This window comes from Aythya ferina (genome assembly GCF_964211825.1).
Source record: "Aythya ferina genome assembly, chromosome: 2".
Taxonomy (NCBI): Eukaryota; Metazoa; Chordata; class Aves; order Anseriformes; family Anatidae; genus Aythya; species Aythya ferina.
In genome coordinates this window covers 32,413,135-32,431,550 of record NC_140297.1, presented here as the reverse complement: position 1 = coordinate 32,431,550, position 18,416 = coordinate 32,413,135, and the positions used below count along the sequence as shown (strand labels likewise).

The window sequence follows — 18,416 nt, the reverse complement described above, 5'->3', positions numbered from 1 at the left end:
CTACACGTTTCTCTTCAGGACTTATGCTTTTGCTTTTTTTCCTTGCAATAGAAAACTTCACTCAATAAGTTCAACATCTGTAATTCCTAATAGCAAACTTAATGCTTATAGAGTCCCATATATTTGTGGCCAGGCTTATAGCTCTCTATTGCTGTGCCTCTAATGGCACTCTGCTAGGTATGAAATGTGTACTGATGTCTAGTAACTGCTAAAAGTCATTCACACACTACCTGTCCTCTCCAGTCCCCCTAAAACCTTGAATATTACTAAACTTACGATGCTTTTTCCTCTCAAAAAGCATTTTTCCTCTGCCTTCCTTCCCAATGTTGTAGCTGAATGCATCCAGCCAGACAGCCTGTACTTGCAGCAAATGGCACTCAGCCCTGCTTTAAGGTGCCCATGATGGCAGCTTGTGACCCAAATCACCGTATCATCATTCAAAGTCTGATTCAGTCAGAAATTGTGAGTGCCTAAGAACTTCTCATGCAGTTCAGAGGTAGGTAGTTGACAGTGCTTCAGAAAGTATGGACTTCATGAAAATATTAGTAGGGCTAACTTTGGTGGAGGAAAAAATGAAGAGACTGATGACTTACTAAGCAAAGAGTATTGGGACAAAAGGAGTTCTAGGTCAGCAGAAGCTGTAGTTCTTTTGACCCAGCAGTTCTGTGAATTACTGTTCTGCCTGCTCTCCTCAAAAAAAAGTTGCCCTCAAAAATGAGGAAAAAGTAGCCCATGAGATCATCTGAAAATATTTGTATGTACAAATGTGAAAGTGCAGGAATTACTTATCTCTGTCACACTAGACAACCTAAATATGTATAGGTGGAGGTCTTCCTTTAAATTGCTCTATCACTTAGATAAAACACATGACCAAGAAACATGAACCATGACCAAGAACACATGACCCATACTATTTTTGACAAAACCACATGTAAAGCCACAGACTTTCATAGTCATCACTTTCAATAAAACTTAAAAAAGATATTGCCATCTGAAATATTGTCAGCCGCAAATTCAGAATCAGCATATTTATGAAAAATAAATAGCAAGTACAGACAGATTGAATAGGTAGAAACTGATTTAGAACAAACAGAAGAATAGACAGGAAGACATATGGCAGCTAACCTTGAGACAGGGTTATACTGGCTCACACGTGGTCAGGATTTTTACAGCAAGAGAAAACCCAACTCTATAAACTAAGAACACAGTGTTGACTATGAAACAGTTAAACAGAGACAAAGTCCTATCAAATGAGTTTTGGGTGCAGATACAAAACAGTGGAATGAAATCCCATACCTAGGCAAAGAAGATTAGCCTTGGCATAAGGTTGCTGCATAGAATAAAACAGCCACATTGGCTTCTGCCTTTCCTTGCATTCCTGAAGACTGGGGAAAGGCTTAGTCCAGCTGTTGCCAAGGCAGAGCTTAGGAAAAGGGGTGGCCCTACTGCAGTGACTGCTTAGGGCACGGTCACCACTCACCAATAGCTTTTTTTTCCTTGCTGTTTCTGGGGCAGTAAAGCTGCTGCTGCAGAGTTCCCTGCCCCTTCCCTGCCATCCTTCCCTTCTAGGGAAGGAGCACTTCTGGGTTGGCAAAACACATCATTAAAACGTCAACACTTTTGTCTTGTGGGACAAGGAGGAGGAGAAGAGCCAATACTACTAATGTAGTGACAAGAGTGTGCTCCTGCATTAAGTCATGTGGGAGAGGACATCCCTGCCTCACGTTATGTGACAAAATGCATGTTTGAGGACTGGTGTCACATCCCTTGCCTTTGTTTTTAGGACATAATAGCAGGGTCAGGACTCTATCCCTTACTCTTACTGTTGCACTGGGAGATGGGTGGGTTGCTGACCTATGGTCTCAGAGGGACAATAAAGGTTACTTTCCCTAGATAGGGAGCTTCCAAAAATCTGAGCATTTATCTAAGTGAGAAATTGATGTGGCTATGTGGACTGAGGTGTTATCCCTGTGAAGAAATGCAAGCCAGGAAGTTGAAGCATGGCATGATTAAGAGGAAGGGGCTGATGGGAAATCGTATCTGGGAGTGACAATGAGATGGATCATGAAAGCTGAATACTTTCTGCTGGTGAGAAATCCAGGTGAGCTTTTGTTTTTTCTCCCAGTTCTAGTTCCTGTGAGACCTGCCTTCACTCCTGATATTGGAAGGTACTTGACTTCTGTCACTTCTGCTAAGTGACTCTGTTGTGTGTGCAGCACATATCCAAAGTAAATGCAGCATCTCCTCAAAAACTCACACTTCTGGGTGAAACTTGTCTTAACCCTCTGACTCTCACAGAGATCTAATATTAATACATAAATGATTGGGGGTTACAATGAAGGGGAGAAAGGGGTGGTCTAAATATCTTGTGCACTTTTTTTTTTTTTTTTCAAATCTCTTTAGAGGATTCTTGTTTCTTTATTTACTATAAATAGCACAAGGCTTTCCTGAAGTCATTTGGTACTTTCTATAAAAGAATACAGAGAAGTGCAGAAATGAATACCAATGAGAAAATACTGTTGTCAACATCTTGCTCTAACTTTCGTTATTAACAAGTGTGTTTTTCTTTCACACTGAGGTGAAGAATAAATAGCCTTCATATTCTTAGCAATTAACTGTTACTGCCACCTAATTTTAGTGGCTTTCCAACAGTCATTCAATTAAACTGTTAGTTGGCCAAAACTAATTAATGAAAAAAACACCTGTCCAACCTGTTTCATTGTTCCAGGAAATGTAGACCAACTCTCATCAATGGTATCAGCAAGTCAGCTTGGTGTTCCTTTATGCAAATCATTTCAACCATTTTTCTGTTGTTTATGGGAACCATGTTTCTTAGCAGACTGTATGTTTTTTTTTTAAGTGAAATATTATTATTATGGCCTGCATGCAGAGAAATAGTGGCTTCCAGGCTAAACTCAGCAGCAGCCCTGCTGAAGATCTGTGTTTTCTACATACTTAAGCAGATTTTGCTTTGGTCTAACAGACAACTCTGCTGACTTCAGGTTTTATTGTAGAATAAATTGAAGTTATTTAGGTCTAATATAAAGAAAAAAGCATGGAAACCCTTGTCATTCAATATACAACACATATGCACCAATGCAGAGATGTATAAGAATATCACAGGGACATATAAAAACCCTCTGCAGGTATCTTTTCACTTTTATGGGTGTACATGAAGTCAGAAAGGGAAGCATCAACTGACCCTGTGGCCAGCAAGAGTAGCCAAGGTGTTTTATCAACTCTGTTCTCTCTTCATAGATCACATTCATAGATGTTGCGTCCTCACATTGCCCGCAACACAAGCTCTTCTGTACAATCCATCCATTTCTGCTGCCACCTGTGTGACATCAGGGTTGTAACCTAGTGAACACCAGGTTCCAGTCCTTTACTGGAGGACTTCTACATCTCTGAAGATTTCAGAGGGAAAGATTGCCAAATATCACACAGTGTGGTAAAAACATCAGCATACTTCCATTCTCCAATATGTTTGTAGTAAGAATCACAGTTTCTTGAAAATATACACACCTTTGAAAATATCCCCATTTCAAAAATACCTTTTACTCTGCAATACTTATCTCATCACTTCATTGATTCTGACATGCAGAAATTTTGGTGTATAGTGAAATGGTGATATAACTTGAAACTTGACAAAGTATAGGAATTGAATATAGGAAGGATGCTACAGATGAAAATGAGATACTATGTATTTTTCAGATCTATGTACTTAGAGTAATATATATTTATTCCATAAATATAAGGGATGTTCTGTAAATATTTTCTGCAATCAACAGGTACAGCCCGCTCTATTTTTAATATAGAACAAGACCAAATTACAAGTAATTAGAAGAAAAACATACTAAGCACCTAAAGATTACTTTTAAACATTTCTTGAAACTAGGGACTTTCCAACTAAATCCTTCTCAGCATAGGTTTTGCTTTTTTTTAACAAGGGTTAGAACGGCCAGGTGGGCAATTTGAAAATGGGGGAGAAGCCCTTATGTTTGGTGATTTAGGAACAACCAGAGGATTAAAAAGAAATGTGGAACATAATATGTGCTAACACAGCACTAATTCTATAATGCAGACTGCAAAATAAATTCTCCAGATTCTCACTCCTTAAGAAAATTTTGGCTCTCAAAATGCAAAGTACAATTCAAAAAGACCATAATGCTTATTATATTTCATGGGTAAAATGAATGAATTGATTTGAACTATGAACTTGCTTCATCACAATGTACTTCAAAGATGTGTCATCTAAAAAAGAACTTAGGGGCTAGACTGCTGGCACAAGGGGGTGCGTAAAGGTCTCGGTACACCTAAAAAGAAGAGAGGGGTAGCAGTATTACAGAATCCAGAGGGCTGAATATCATAAGCTGTGATCACTTCTGTTCTCTCCTTACCCTGTCATCTTTGTGATAACGCTCTACTTTTTTTTCTGGTGTTTAAAATTTGAAAGCTACTTTGCTTGTATGGTCAACTATCTTTCATGTTCCTTTTTGCCTTTATTCATTTTCCAGCAGAAGTGGAGTCTTTCATGAACTCATGTAATCAGAATCCTTGTCCATCATAAGATATAAAAACTGCAAGAGCAAAAATCACAAGACTACAAAAACAAAAAAATCTAACGAGAGAAGAGAAATGGGGAGAAATAATATTTGTCCCAGTATAGCCCTTCTGGGTCTTAGTTCACTGATTTGATCATGCTACATAATGATCTTTCCACTGCATTAGCCAACATGGTATTTTTCTCTATCAAGAAGAGATCTCTATTCAAAGCATACAGGATTCACCTGCAGGAAAATAAGTTTGCATGTTTAAGAGATCAGAGGACAAAAATTAGAGACCAGGGGTGTATATTCCTCATCAGGGCCCTGTTACTCCTTACTATGATTTTCATCCTTTCTGAGACAAGAGAAAACACAGAAGTCTAGGTATATTGAGTAAAATATTCAGGACTGCCTAAATATGAAACAAAAATCATGTTCTATTTAAAAAAAAAAAAAAAAGAAAAAGTCATTTTTTCAGGGGATGTCTGCTAAGTATTCAGAAGCACAATCTTTGGTTTAAAGGCCAGCTAAGATAGTGGTATCTCAATTTGTATATATAGGAAGATCATCTCCGTCATCTCCGTTTCTGGTGCAGTCCCTAAAGCACATCCCTAAGCATAGCTCTACAGAAGGGCATCCACATGTCAGAGATGTTCTTGGAGTCAGTGGATGAGCAAGAAGAGCACAAGCAGTCAGGAAGGGGCAAGTGAGCCAGCTGGGAAGCCTAAATCCAGCATCCTATCTGTGTGGGTGCAGTCAAAGAGCAGAGGTCTTCCAGTAATTCTCAAAAGAAAGGACCTGACAGCCAGCAGAGAAGGTCATCTCTTTCACTAGAAGGTCATAATTATATGACTACATGCATTGTAGCTCCATTTTTGTGGCCAGACTGGATTATTTATGCAGGTCTAAGTCTACGTAGACTAAAGGACAACCAAGAAACTTATTCTGTGTTTTCACTGGGATATCTGAGAGGAGGCTTTGGCACTTCAATAGCTGCTTCTTAAAGCAATGCCCACAAAGAAGAGAGAGTCTTTTTGCAGCTACACGATTCTGGGGAAAAAAAATGTACTGGAAAATATTGCAGAAAATCAATAACCACAGATTTAACTACATCGCATGAAACATCGGAGGAGGGAGAGGAGTAATCCAGGGAACCAGTCAAAGCAGAATGTTAATTCTAATTGTTGTATTTAGTTGGCCTTGTCTTGTGACAAGTTTGTTATTATGCAGATTTCCTACCTGCCACCTTCCATGGGAGGATTTTGCAAAGTGAAGTTATGCAGGCAATTCCCCTTGCTTCTTACCTCTTTATTCCTAATTATGTTGGTCCTGTGTTCACTCAAGATAACATTATAGCTGTCCCCAAATACCTCTAGATCTGGGACCTGTGACAAATGAAATCATTTGGTGCTTGGAAATATTTGTTTCTGTGTTGCAGGACTGTAGCTGTGCTTCCTTATTTGCCAGTGGTTTATTAGCTTTTAAATCCTTTTTTCAGGCATAATTTCTTAGGATTGTTTGTTGTTGATGTTGTTGTTTTTATATTTGTGTGGTTTTTTATTTATTTTTTTTGTCTTCAGATAGATATATAATGTTACATGAGATGTATTTTTTTTTCTTTTGAAATACATATATTATTATACTTCTTGCCTCTTTCCTTCTTTCTTCCTCTATAATAACTTTTGTGTATATGCATGCAAATGTATTGCTTACTTGACTCAAACTTATAAAAGGCTAACCTATGAAAATAAATTCTAATTCATCTACTACATAGAGAATATTTTATGTGTCAGAAAACCAAGGTGTAGAAAGACTGAATTATGAATCCAAAGTGAACTGTGATTACATATCCTGAATTCTAAGTCCTTCCTTTAACAATTACATCTCTAATAATTGCATTACATCAAGAATAGTCTCTATTTCTGGTTGTTTTAACTTGGAAATATTGTAGCACTGTGGTTTTCAGGGTTTCTTATTGTGACAGGTAGTAGTAGAGGTACAATCAGAAGTTGTTTTGTTTGTGATGGATTTGGAAAAGGGTAGGAGAAAAGTCAGAGCAATGGAAACTATAAAAAATATTATAGCTGTTAAGCACTGAACTGTTACAAATTAGTGCATCCCTGCTCCATAGCTTTAGGTGGATGCAAAAAAAAAAAACTATTAAGCAATTAAACACTTAATAGTAACATTTACAAAGGGGAAAAAAAAATGTTAGGTTGTGGCTGAGCTTCTGACTTCCAGTGACAGGTTTTAAAAATATCCCTGGTTTTCATCAAAGGTCAGATTCACACATCCAAATAACTATTGGACGTTGAAATGTACTATACACGTGGATACAATTTAATTCAGAAGAATCTGACTGCTGCTACCTGGCCTTTTTTGCTTATTCTTAGTCAGTCTATGGAGAATTTAGAAGCCATTTACTTTATGGTTGGAAATAAGAGACAGGGTTGTTTTTTGGTTTTCCTCATGTATGTGATGGAGCACCCATCTGAACTATGATCCAGCTCTATTATTTTTCCCTCTCTAGCCTGGTTTTAAGCCTTGATGATTGCTGCTGTCATACAGCAAGACTCCTCACTATCGTAATACGCTACATTCTATATGTTACATCCTGACCATTTGGGGGGGGGGGGAGAGGGTATTCATTGTTTTAGGGAGCGGGTTCTTGAAGTCTCAAGATTTCTAATGAATTTTTTACAAGCATGTTAATAAGCTGGAGAAGGCTTCTGAATGGAGTGACCATTGCTCACACTTGATGTCTAAACCTGAGACGTGAGCTGCATCACCTAATATTTGTATTTTAATGAGAACAAAGAGAGTGAGAAGTCCTGAGCAGGGTGTGATAGCTGGCTCCCTCTGGCTTTGAGAAGTTTGTGACCCTGGTCCCTTCCCCTAAGGGAGAAAGTGGCCAGAATAGCCTCTCCTTTTCATTTAGTAAAGGGTTACAGAGCCATGCTGCTGAAAGAGTTGCACTAGAGTCTGAAAGCTCTGAATAAGTTTTGGGTCAAGTTAGGTTGTTTTGGGAGGATTTGGATCTCTGAAGATGTTTTGTTTCCATTCTTTGAATTAAAATTTAAGTAATTCAAATGCATAATCCATCTCTGAAGAATGTTCTCTTAATCTTGTCTCTTAAAAGAAAAAGGATTTTCAAATTTTATCTGTTACTTATCAGCTGTATGAGCTTACACCAGTCTTCTAACATCTCTAAGCCTTTGTGTCACGTTATCTCTTCCTGGCTTTATCTAGCCCAGCTACTGAATTTTCAAGTAGTTTATCCTTTGCAGCATGAGGGTTCAGTGCTCAGCACTAAGGGTGCATAACTGCAGTTGTAGATCTAAGGCCAGAATACACTCAAAAAATGAAGGGGAGTGGGGAGAGAATATTAAAATAATATTAAGAATAATATTAAAAGAATATTAAAGGCCATTCCTTCCCCCCAAAAGCTATGAGTTTCATTTAGTTTATTCTAGCATTTTAACTACCTGTATAGGTCCAATTGCATTTCATATTTATTTAAAAAATAAAAAGGAGGGGAGATACAAGAAACCAGAGCAAAAAATTAAATGGAATGGGGGTTTGGGTGGTGGGGCTATACGGAGAATCCAGCTTTAACAGAGACAAATCACACAGGCTTAGTAACAGAATTTGAATCCAGCCACTGACTGTCACGGCCTAGAAATGGTCAGAGCAGCACAACTGTGACTTTTTAGACATTTATACAGAGTTAGGTTCTATTGAGTGATTCTGTAGGTCTCCCTGCAATGAGAGGGAGGGACCCTTTACTTGATTAAAAGCTTCTAAACTTTGGACTTCACTTTTGTTGTAATATTAAGGCTTCTGAACCTGTGCTTATTTTGGAGGGTTTCTGTTTACTGCTGTATTTGCTATAAAACAGTGTATGCCCTCTTTATGTGTTGTCTTTCAAAAAACACGGTAATTAGTTGCTGCAGAGTAATGATGCTTGTGGTAGCCCAATGGCCGGGCAGAATCTGCTGAGAAAGCAGGGCTGACTGCGCACCAGTGGTGGCACCCGCCCACCACTGACCACGGTCACCTTTTGGCAAAAAGTCACTTCCATCAGGCAGGCCACTACAGGGCACTGGCCGCGAGGCAGTAAAACACTGCTTGGAATAATTCTTTGCAGATGCCAGGAACCGGAAGTTTCAGGGAGAAAAATGAAAGCCATTCACTCTTCCAATGACACGAGCCTTTGATACCACAAAGTCATTTGGACAGAGAGCTCCAAGGTCAGGAAGGCACGTAAAGATTGGTGATTAGAGAAATACTATATCAGCAAAGTGTGGCAAGCTATTAAAAGAAACTGTAGCTTTTATGATTGTGTTGCTGGAGCTTCCCCAGGGCTATTTGTATTAGATATTGAGTTAAGCATAACTTATTTAGTCCCAGCATTCCAGAAAACATTTTGATGTCAGCTACTGAAGGAAAGTAAACACAAGGAGGAAGAAACAGTTCTGATCCCAAACAGATAAAAAATATTGTAATTTAATTTTGTGAACCCATGCATGTTAGAGCATTAAGAAAGAGGAATTTTTAAAAGGTTGATTTAACTTAAAAGACTTGGTTGATAAAGGTATTTAGTCACTGTGCAGCTGGGGGAGGGAGAGAGGAGAAATGGATGATTTATCACCTTGAGTATATGCTAAACCTTGACAAAGCATGAATGCAGTTTTCTTTAGACATTTTCTTCTAGAGCACATTTTATGCACATGTGTGATTCTCATCTAACGCTGTCAGCTTGTGTGTATGTTAGACCAAACTGTTTGCTTAGCTGGGCCGTTTGCCCAGTGGATGTTCTGATGGCTGGTGACAGGGCTTTGCCTGCCCTGTACTGAGCAATTAGGAGTTTTGGGGACTGTAATTCAGGAATGGCAATATGGCTGTGGATTTTTGATTACCAAGTGAAGAGTTCATACTCTTATCTAGCGGCTGATTGTCAGCACAGAACTGGTCTCATAGCTCAGCTGCTCTGGTATAGGAGTCATGTTTGTTTATTTCTGTAAGAAGAAGGCAATAAATCCATCAAGGAATTCTGCTAAAGGGTCTCTATTCTCTCAGGATAACATTGCAGACCTAAAGAAATCACAGGTATAAATGTAAGGTCAGGTGTGGTTTTCTTTGATTTGCCAGAAACTACTGTTTATTTAAGAGAGGGGAAGTATGAGAACCTAAACCTCAAAGTCAAGTACAGCTAAACCCCCCTAACACACAGGGGAGACATCTCAAGAATAGCTCCTTGGATAGTTTTTTTTCATGTCATTGTGGTTGTTCTTCAGTTATTAGATATGTTGGCTATTTTTTTTAGGTCATTTTTAGGTGGGGGGTTTCACACATGTAAGCTTGTTTGTTTAAGTGGTGCAGAAAAAAGGACAAGGAACATAGCAGAACTAGCATAGTGTTACAGATACCACTTTGTAGATATTATCTGTCCATAAATATTGTCCAGGAAACAATCTGTACTGCCTACTACCTTGCTCTGACCAGATATATGAATGTCACTTCATTTTGGGCACTTTTGATTAGCATAGGTACAGTTCAGTGCTCCCATACTGCTGCTAAAATAAAACTTTTTTTTTTTTTTCCTGAAATGATGAAATTCTGTGTTTCTGTGTTCAGAATCGGAAAGCTCTTCAGTGTGAGATGAAGAGCAAGAAAACTTTATCTCCTTGCTATGCATATTCTTTCTAATCTTTTCAATACAAAGAAATTGTTCAGTGTCACTGGAATGTCCCAGCTCTGCAGGTTACATGTTAATGCCCACTTCTCCCAGACAGAGGATCATATTCCATTTAGGAGTACAAATGTTATGATTGCTAGTTACCAAACATGCCATGTAGGACTTGGCAACTAAGAATTTCTTCATGTGTCTCCTCACACATGAAACATAAGAGTTAATAAAAAGATTTGCCACAGATTTTTCATTTTACTTTGATTACTCAGTTTTACATACCTGTCCTAATTTTTGACATATTTAATAAGATGATTCCAGACTATAAATTCTCTACCTTGTAATTTGTAAATTAACACTTTTAATCCTAAGACAGCTTAAAATTCTCAGGAATAGTAGTGTAGGCAGATTTTAAACTTTTTGGAAGATATAGCTAAGAAAGAAAAGGACTTGTTTTGTTGACAGCTTGTCTTGAGGAGACTAATTCATAGCTTACGAAAAAGAAAACAAAAATAAGCTTTACCCTGAAGCTAGACAGAAAAAAAAAATACATAAATTTAATAGAAGAATATAAGTTTGGCTATGACTGAAGCACTAGATACAGCCAAATCAGATTTTTAGATCAGACCGGCCCATTGAGCTGAATGCTGTCTCAGACTATGGCAACAGGGGATGCTATTTAATTCAAGTGCATGAGCTTGAATTGGCTGCAATTCATTCCCCCCATACTCTCCTAGCATCTTGAATTTTTGTTCTGTAGATGTCAGAGACACATCCCTGCCTTTTCCCTTTACTATCTATGATCCTATTGTCCATGTATTTGTCTTCTACTGTTTTGAACTGCTGGCAGCTCCACAATCTCCTGTGGCAACAAATTCCACGAGTTCACTACTCATGGTGCAAAGAAAAATTCTTGTCTGCTTTAAACTTCTGTCCTTGTAATTTCAGCAAAAGCTCCCCAGATCTAGTATTGCAGGATTTGGAGAACAACCATTCTTCCTCTGTTTTGTCTGATGTTCTTATGACTTTGTAGGCATCTCTCTTAGGGAAGATTATCTGTAGCAGAATTAGGGATGCTTACACAGGTGAGTTTGTGCATATTTTCAGCCTTCCACAAATTACCTGTCTGCTCAGCATTTTCAAAAATGCTGCTTTAATTGATGTTCATACTGCACTTGGCCTGGTGGCTCACCTGTGGAGCAGGGTGGGGACACTGATGGGTCCTTCCCAGTCCCAGCATGCCCCACATCTGCCCCATGCTCTCAGGGTGAAGGAGAGCCTGGCAGCCAGCCAGGGAAATCTTATTGTGTAGGTGGTATTCATTGGGGGATCACTTGTGAGGTTCATTTTAGATTTATTTGAATGTTCTGGTTTATACTGCCATGGACTTGTATGTATGAAAGCCCCACATTTAATAGTAATGTGTGAACTTTTCAAATGTTTTCTCTACACGTCTACTCTAAACTCTCAATTTTCTCTTTTTCACCTTTTTGGTTTTTTTTTCCCCCATTGTATTTTCTGATTATACCCATTGGGAGACTGTGATGTCTCCTTGCACAAGACATTAGGGTGTCTGCACTACTACTTTCAAGCTGTATGCAGTACAGCTTGCAACTATAATGCAGAGTAGTCAAAAAAAAAAAAAAAAAAAAAAAGAAAGAAAGAAAAAACAAAGGTAGAGACTGGCACTAAAGCTAGGGGGTCTATATTATATATTATGCAATATTAAATATTGCATCCTTTTCTCTCTAATATTTTCAAGTAGGAAATAAGTCTCCTTTCTGTTGAAAGATAGTTCTGCCTTTGAAGACAGAATAACGTTTACATAAATGGTAAGGTCTTCTTTAATGTAGCTTTCATTATCTCCTATGTTCCCCCTTTCTCTGAAGGTCCAAGTGACTGATGTCAAGATCAAGGGAGTCAATCAATGTAGATACACTCCAGGACCCAGATAGCACATAAATCACCCTTAGTCCTAACCACAGTAGACACCTAACTGAAGGACAAGAGTTTACATATTTGCTGTTCTTGTGGGGGAGGCTAAATTTCCCAGCCACTTACCTCACGGGAACCCCTCATTCATTAACCAATTGGGGTGCTTAGTATCACTTATCAAATAGGCTAATCAAAGTTTGAGAGAAACCAGCTCTTGACCACTTCTTGCCCTCTAAGCACTCCAGGGCCACCTCCCACCCCTGGACTTTTATCTAATTAAAGTTAAAGAGGGGAAAATTAATCCATGGAAGAAAATGAGATAACAGCTACCATAGCAGACCATCCCAGAGTCTGGTTTGCCTTTCATCTATTGCTACCTGACAATTAACTCTTCAGCAACACAGGAACCCCATTTAATGGGAGCAGAATCCGTTCCTTCACGCAGTGATGGGCATTGTTCTTATTCTTATTTTCATGTTCAGTATTCACTGCTCCATGTTGGAGCTCCTCTACTTGTACTGGGTGCGGGTGGATTAGAAAGGTCATCCTTTACTCTCCTTCTCTCAGGCTTGACTTAGTGCTGTTTTCACTCGCAGAATACAAAAGTGAAAACTGTAATTTATTACAGTACTAGCAATTCAAGATGTTTTGCTTGGATCCTGTCTTTGCAAATGGTTACCAACATTCCAACCTTTCTTGCTTTTGTTGGCTACTAGTTTATAATCCTCAATTTCATTCTCTAAATCTGTGTTTAAAAAGACATTTCACAACACAGGGTATTTTGTTTTATTTTGCTTTTTTTTCTTGTCTTTTTCTTGGAAAAAAGTGTGGAGTGTCCCCTTTGCAAATTCACTGTGATGTTTTGGACAACTTTTTTCCTGTTTGGTGCTCTTTTGTTTTAAAATCTTTGCTACTTTTCTTAAACCTCCTGATTGTAAAATTTCTGGAACCCAAAGGATCTTCCTTTATGATCACTTGAATTTTTCAGCAGCTGAAGCTTTGGCACTGTGAATCGCAGAAATGAATTGACTCCAGTAAGGCAGCAGCAGTTGGCTACACTGCCAACACTGCTACGACTTGCACTTTATGGGGTACTTGTGAGTCCCCGATGGAGACCATGCAGGATGACATGGGAGGTGACAGCAAGCCCCAGCAGCACCTGCCGGGCACTAAGTAGCTGTGTGCAGGGCAGCACCACCACACCACCCTCCTCTGGCTTGCAGGCTTTGGTGAGCTGAGGGAGCAAGCAGCGCTCAGTGTTCTTTCTAAAAATACTCTGATTTCAAGGCTGCATTTGTATTTCCAGCATCTTTAGCAGGAAATGTTGGATTTTAAAGGCTGTGGGATAGGCACATGTGGCCAAAATTAGGAGTGTTGAGGAAATCCCACTTAGAGTCCACACTGTCTGTGTTGTAACTTGCACCTTCAGGCACTCGAAGGCGGGTGAGTTAAAGTAGACCCACTTGGGCTTTTGTCTAGAGACTTAAAAATGGTTTAAGTTATGACATATTTATATTATTTTGAAACTGGCCATTGCTATTAGCATATTGTGGAGTGTCATTAAATACTTTACATGAGTAACATTAATATTGTCAGTATGCAGTTCCTAGCACTTAATAACATGTATCCTGCAACATAGTTAATTATTTGCAAATGGAAGTTGTAAAGGATAATAGTGTTCAAACCTTTTAATTTAAATCAAAAAGAAGCCCCAAGCATGCCTTTCTGTACTGATCTCTTCCAAACTTTGGGAAAATTTTAGTCCATATCAATGTCTTAACTAATATCTGGCCTTTCCTTTAGCTACCTGAACTAATCCATCAGACCTACAATTTAGAACTATGACCTGCAGCTGTTTGGTTATGGAAAGGACACTGGTAGGACTTTTAAAGCGGGATAAGTGAGGCAGTGAAAATGAGACTCAGTAATCCCCCTGTATTATAAGGTATTTTGCACAGGGTGGGAAGAAGCTGGGACTTTGGCCTGCTCCCGGACCCCAGGCAGCTCAGTGCCGCCTGTGGATGCAGGCAGCAGTGAAGTGCCTGCAGACCCCTCCTAGCCCTCCAGTGCCAGGGCAGGGACCCAGTTTAACTTGGATATCAATTAATACCAGCTGCTTTGCCTTGCAATGTGGACCTACTAGGAACTGGTAATAGCCATAATCAGGAAATGCTCTAGAGAGAATGATTCTGCCCTGTGAGGGGGACAGGCTGTGAACTGCAACAGGTCTTTTCAATCTCTAATTTCTGCATATTTCATTTATACAGGGCACTGAAAACTTGAATTGTAGCTAGCTTTGGGCATTATTCACAAGAGACAGATTTGATCCAGTGACCCAAAGGCGAAAGGTTCTGTATTCGATTAGCAGCCCCCTACCAGTGCAGTCCCTCACCGAGGTTTTTATATCAATAACTAAATACCACTAACCTTTACAAGCTACATGGTAACGTTTCAGTCTCCTAATTCTGAATCATTTCACAAGCAAAGGGAAGTTCAGGTTTGCGTTAAAAATGGAACTTCTTTGACAGCTTGTTATTAGATATTTAGGAGCAGAATTATTTTTGAAAGAGAGGGAGAAGAAAATCAGTGGATTATGACTCAGTGGGTTTAGGAGTGTCTAAAAGGCACTGCCCTCAGAGAATATATCAGGCACTGCTCCTACACTGCTTTTCCCACCCTCTCCTGTGACTGATTGCTGCAGAAAATTCTTCTCTCCCCCTTACTGGCAATTTTACATCTTCTACTATATTACCCACTGGAATGTCCCTTGGAATTCCACCCAGGATCCAGAAGTTAAGAGAGTCTTGATCTTGATACTACTGAAACTTGTAAGTAAGATAAAGAGCATTTCTGCATGTATTTTTTGAGCATGCACAAAAATGTGTACAGGCTAAGACGATAGAATGCTATTTCCAGCTTCTATTAACAGTAAAAATGTGGAAATAACCAAAAATAAGTTACATAAAATAGCATTTGGAGGTCAGTATTCCTGTTGGAGGAGGTCTTGATATATTTTTTTCTTTTTTTCCTTTACCTACAAGCCAAACATCACTAAGCCAGAAACCACCAACCAGTACAGTCTCACAGTAACAAGATATTAATAGCCCATGGAAAAATCAACATATAATTTTATATTATGGTGCTTACTACAGTCCCTGTATTTTATTATTCATTTATTTATTATTTTTTTAATTCTGACCTAACTGTAACACAAGAAAAGGTGGTAGAATGACATACATAAGTGTGTGTTCCTTTTAATTTGTAATACATTCAAAATATGGTTGGAAATTTCCTATATGATTTGTTTTAAGGAACATTCATTTCAATCTTTTATTACAGCAAGCTAGGAATTTCACATACAAATGTAGTTGTTGCTTTCCACTTGAACAAGCCTATCATCCTTTAATATAGAAAAAGCATGTAATAATCCTGAACTGAAACATCTTGCCCCTCATGAGGGGGCTGTCTGTGGGCCTGCTTTTTCCATCTTTAGTTATACGGGCTCCTCTCGCACATGAGCTCCTCTTTATTGTTGTTGTTCGTGCATACGTAAGTAAACACACAACAGTTTTCATTAGATATCAGAGAACACACTTGCATTTTACTTATATTGATCTTTAAGGAAGACACCCACATACATACAGGTAAGTAGGCATTGTCAGAATAGATGCCTAAGCACATCAGTGCTTTTACTTTAAGGTTAAAATGACAGCAGAGATATTCATATAGATCGTAGCAGCCAATGACATGAACTGGGTTGAAGCATACCTAATGACTGTCTGGTCCTTCTTTATTTCTATGCATGCTCTACTGTTTCTACTGATCTTACTTGTTGTCCCTTCTTGTGCAAGTTCCTTTTGACATCAGTGACTTGGACCTGCCTATTGCCACATTTCCTAATGCATTTGATATTTCTTGATATTTCTTTATCCTCACGCACAGGCCACAGAATACTTTTGAATGGCATTGAACAATCTCTTGATGTCAAAATGCCAAATCCAGGAACTTGCTTGTTAACAATTTAATGAAAGCCTAATCTGGATTCCACTATGCCCATCTCCTCCTTGTAGCAGTATGCAAGCAGATTAGCAAACTTTCAGCATCTCTCAGCCATTCCCTCTGAAGCTGGTTCAGAAGTGCTGGTTCAGAATCTCTTCCCTGATTTCAGGAGTGTTAAAATAGCAGAAAAATCATCAAGCACAAGAGAAGGAATGCAGACACAGCGCCTCCAAAACTTGCCTTCTAGCAATAAAAAGCAAGCTTGAAAGGAAGAGTTCATCCAGCAAGAGGGGTCTTTAGGATAACGTGCTACACATATAACACCATTGTCGCAGGCAAGCCAAGAGCTGTGCTCAGTGTGCAAAGGAAAAGCTTTCAGTCAGAGCAGGACTTTCAAAGAATTCTAGAAATTCGAAGTGATGCCGAGGAGCCTGAGGAAACACAAAGGCTGGTGGAGCTGAATTGCAGCCTTGCTCTTAGGACTCCTTGGATCTTAAGGATGCTTTGCTCATGTTTGTATTCTGATCCCAAGGCGAGATTAGACACTTGGGAAAACACTGTGTTAATCTACTCCACGGTGATTCACGCTGGTCACCAGACTGGAGTGAAGTCCCGCTGAAAAGTTTTAAAGCTAAGCAACAATATGGGAAGCAGAGCCAAACCAGCAGTGTTATTTCTAAGGCTCTGTTCCAAAACTACTGTCTCGTCTTCAAAAGAGTTCAATTTAATACTAAAAATTACCAAGATGTGGGGTCAATAAATCTTTTTTAAAGTGATAAACCACAAAGTGCCCCATGAATTGATCTACTTCATGTTGCCATCTTCATTCTGTTCTCTCCTTGAAAATTGGAGGATTTGGGTTTCTCCCTCTCCCAAGACAGTTATCATTGGCCAGTGCATCAAACAACTTCTAGTGAACCCCAGCCACAGAACAAATATACCACCTACCAAACCAAAGGCGCCCTATTCAAATCACAGGCCCATTTGGCAGCAGCTCCTCTCATACCGTTATATCCAGAGCAAACCATAAATCTTTTGTCTTGGACACTACTTGCTACCTCAGGCGTGTAAAACTAGCTATTACAACAATTTTAGTAAAATGATCAGCTGCTAGAAAGGCATTGTGTTGTATGTAGGTGTAAAACATTTCACTAGGTTAGTTTCATATAGGTCTATCTTTCATTTTTCACAATTCAAGTCCTTCCTTCTAGTAAGCTTGAAGCCTTTTTTTTTTTTTTTTTTTTTTTTTGTATCTGCTGGTCGTGTTTCCTATTTGTTTGGCTTTAAGTTTTCTGTTAGACTCTTTTCATTTTGTTTTGTTTGTCTTTTAGTATGTTTTCCTTTTGCCTGTGTGGTCTCTTGCATTCCTTGTGAGCTCAGAAACATGTCTTACAGGACATTTGCAGGAACTATCACTGCACGTGATTCAATGTGAGGAAGAAACTCCCCATTACTGCCTTAGCTAAAATGTAGGTTTGAAAATGCAAGAGCAAATTTGTATCTATCAAAATCAGATTGAATTGTTATAGGACATGGTTTAAACCTAACTGGTTTAATGGAATTTAGCATAGTCTGTAATATGGTAGATTATTCTAATACATATTCTAGTTTAGCACACAAGCAGAAGTTTTAAGAAGGCACTTAAAATGCTAATCCAAACAGAGTGATTTTGGAGTATATGCAGAGAGCTTTCATGGCAACTGTCAAAAGGCACATATGTGTCCTAGGCAGACCTGAAGTCTGGATGCTGGCTGGTTGGTTGTTCTCTGTCACCTTTTGTCCCACTCCTAAATTCTTGCTAATGCTGCCTCAGTAATGCATGGGAGTAAGAGAGGAAAGAAGAGTTTGAAGTATTTGTTTACCTCCGGGTAAACAAAACCTCTGGCTTTACCTCCAGGGCTGTACAAAGCTGCATATGTTACTTTCCACCTTCTGAACTTGGTTCAGATCCATTTGATTGCTCAGGTGCTTTGTCCGTTGAGGCAGTTTTGCTGCCTTTCAAGTTTCTTGGGGAAAGATTTTTTTTTATTTATTTTTTCTCCTGCTGCCATCTCTGATCCAGTTAACTAGGAATGCTACAGAGCGAGTGTGAAATGCCATTAGGTCATAATTTCTCATCCATAAGTGTAACAGGTTTAACCAAGCTCCTTTCTTCCTAAGGTTCACAGCCCAGAGAAGAGGCTAGCTCTGAATGATATAACATCATATAACATTGAAGTCCTTATGTCAGAGGACTTTAAAAGTGA

General features: G+C 39.0%; 1 long non-coding RNA gene across 1 annotated transcript in view; it reads left to right on the top strand.

The window, feature by feature from the left end:
* Positions 1-18,416, top strand: part of LOC311432530 — a 37,268-nt gene that overhangs the window by 567 nt on the left and 18,285 nt on the right. The window contains exons 2-3 of the long non-coding RNA XR_014690118.1: positions 333-496; positions 1,894-2,101. This is a non-coding gene — a long non-coding RNA (uncharacterized lncRNA). The remainder of the gene's footprint in view (positions 1-332; positions 497-1,893; positions 2,102-18,416) is intronic.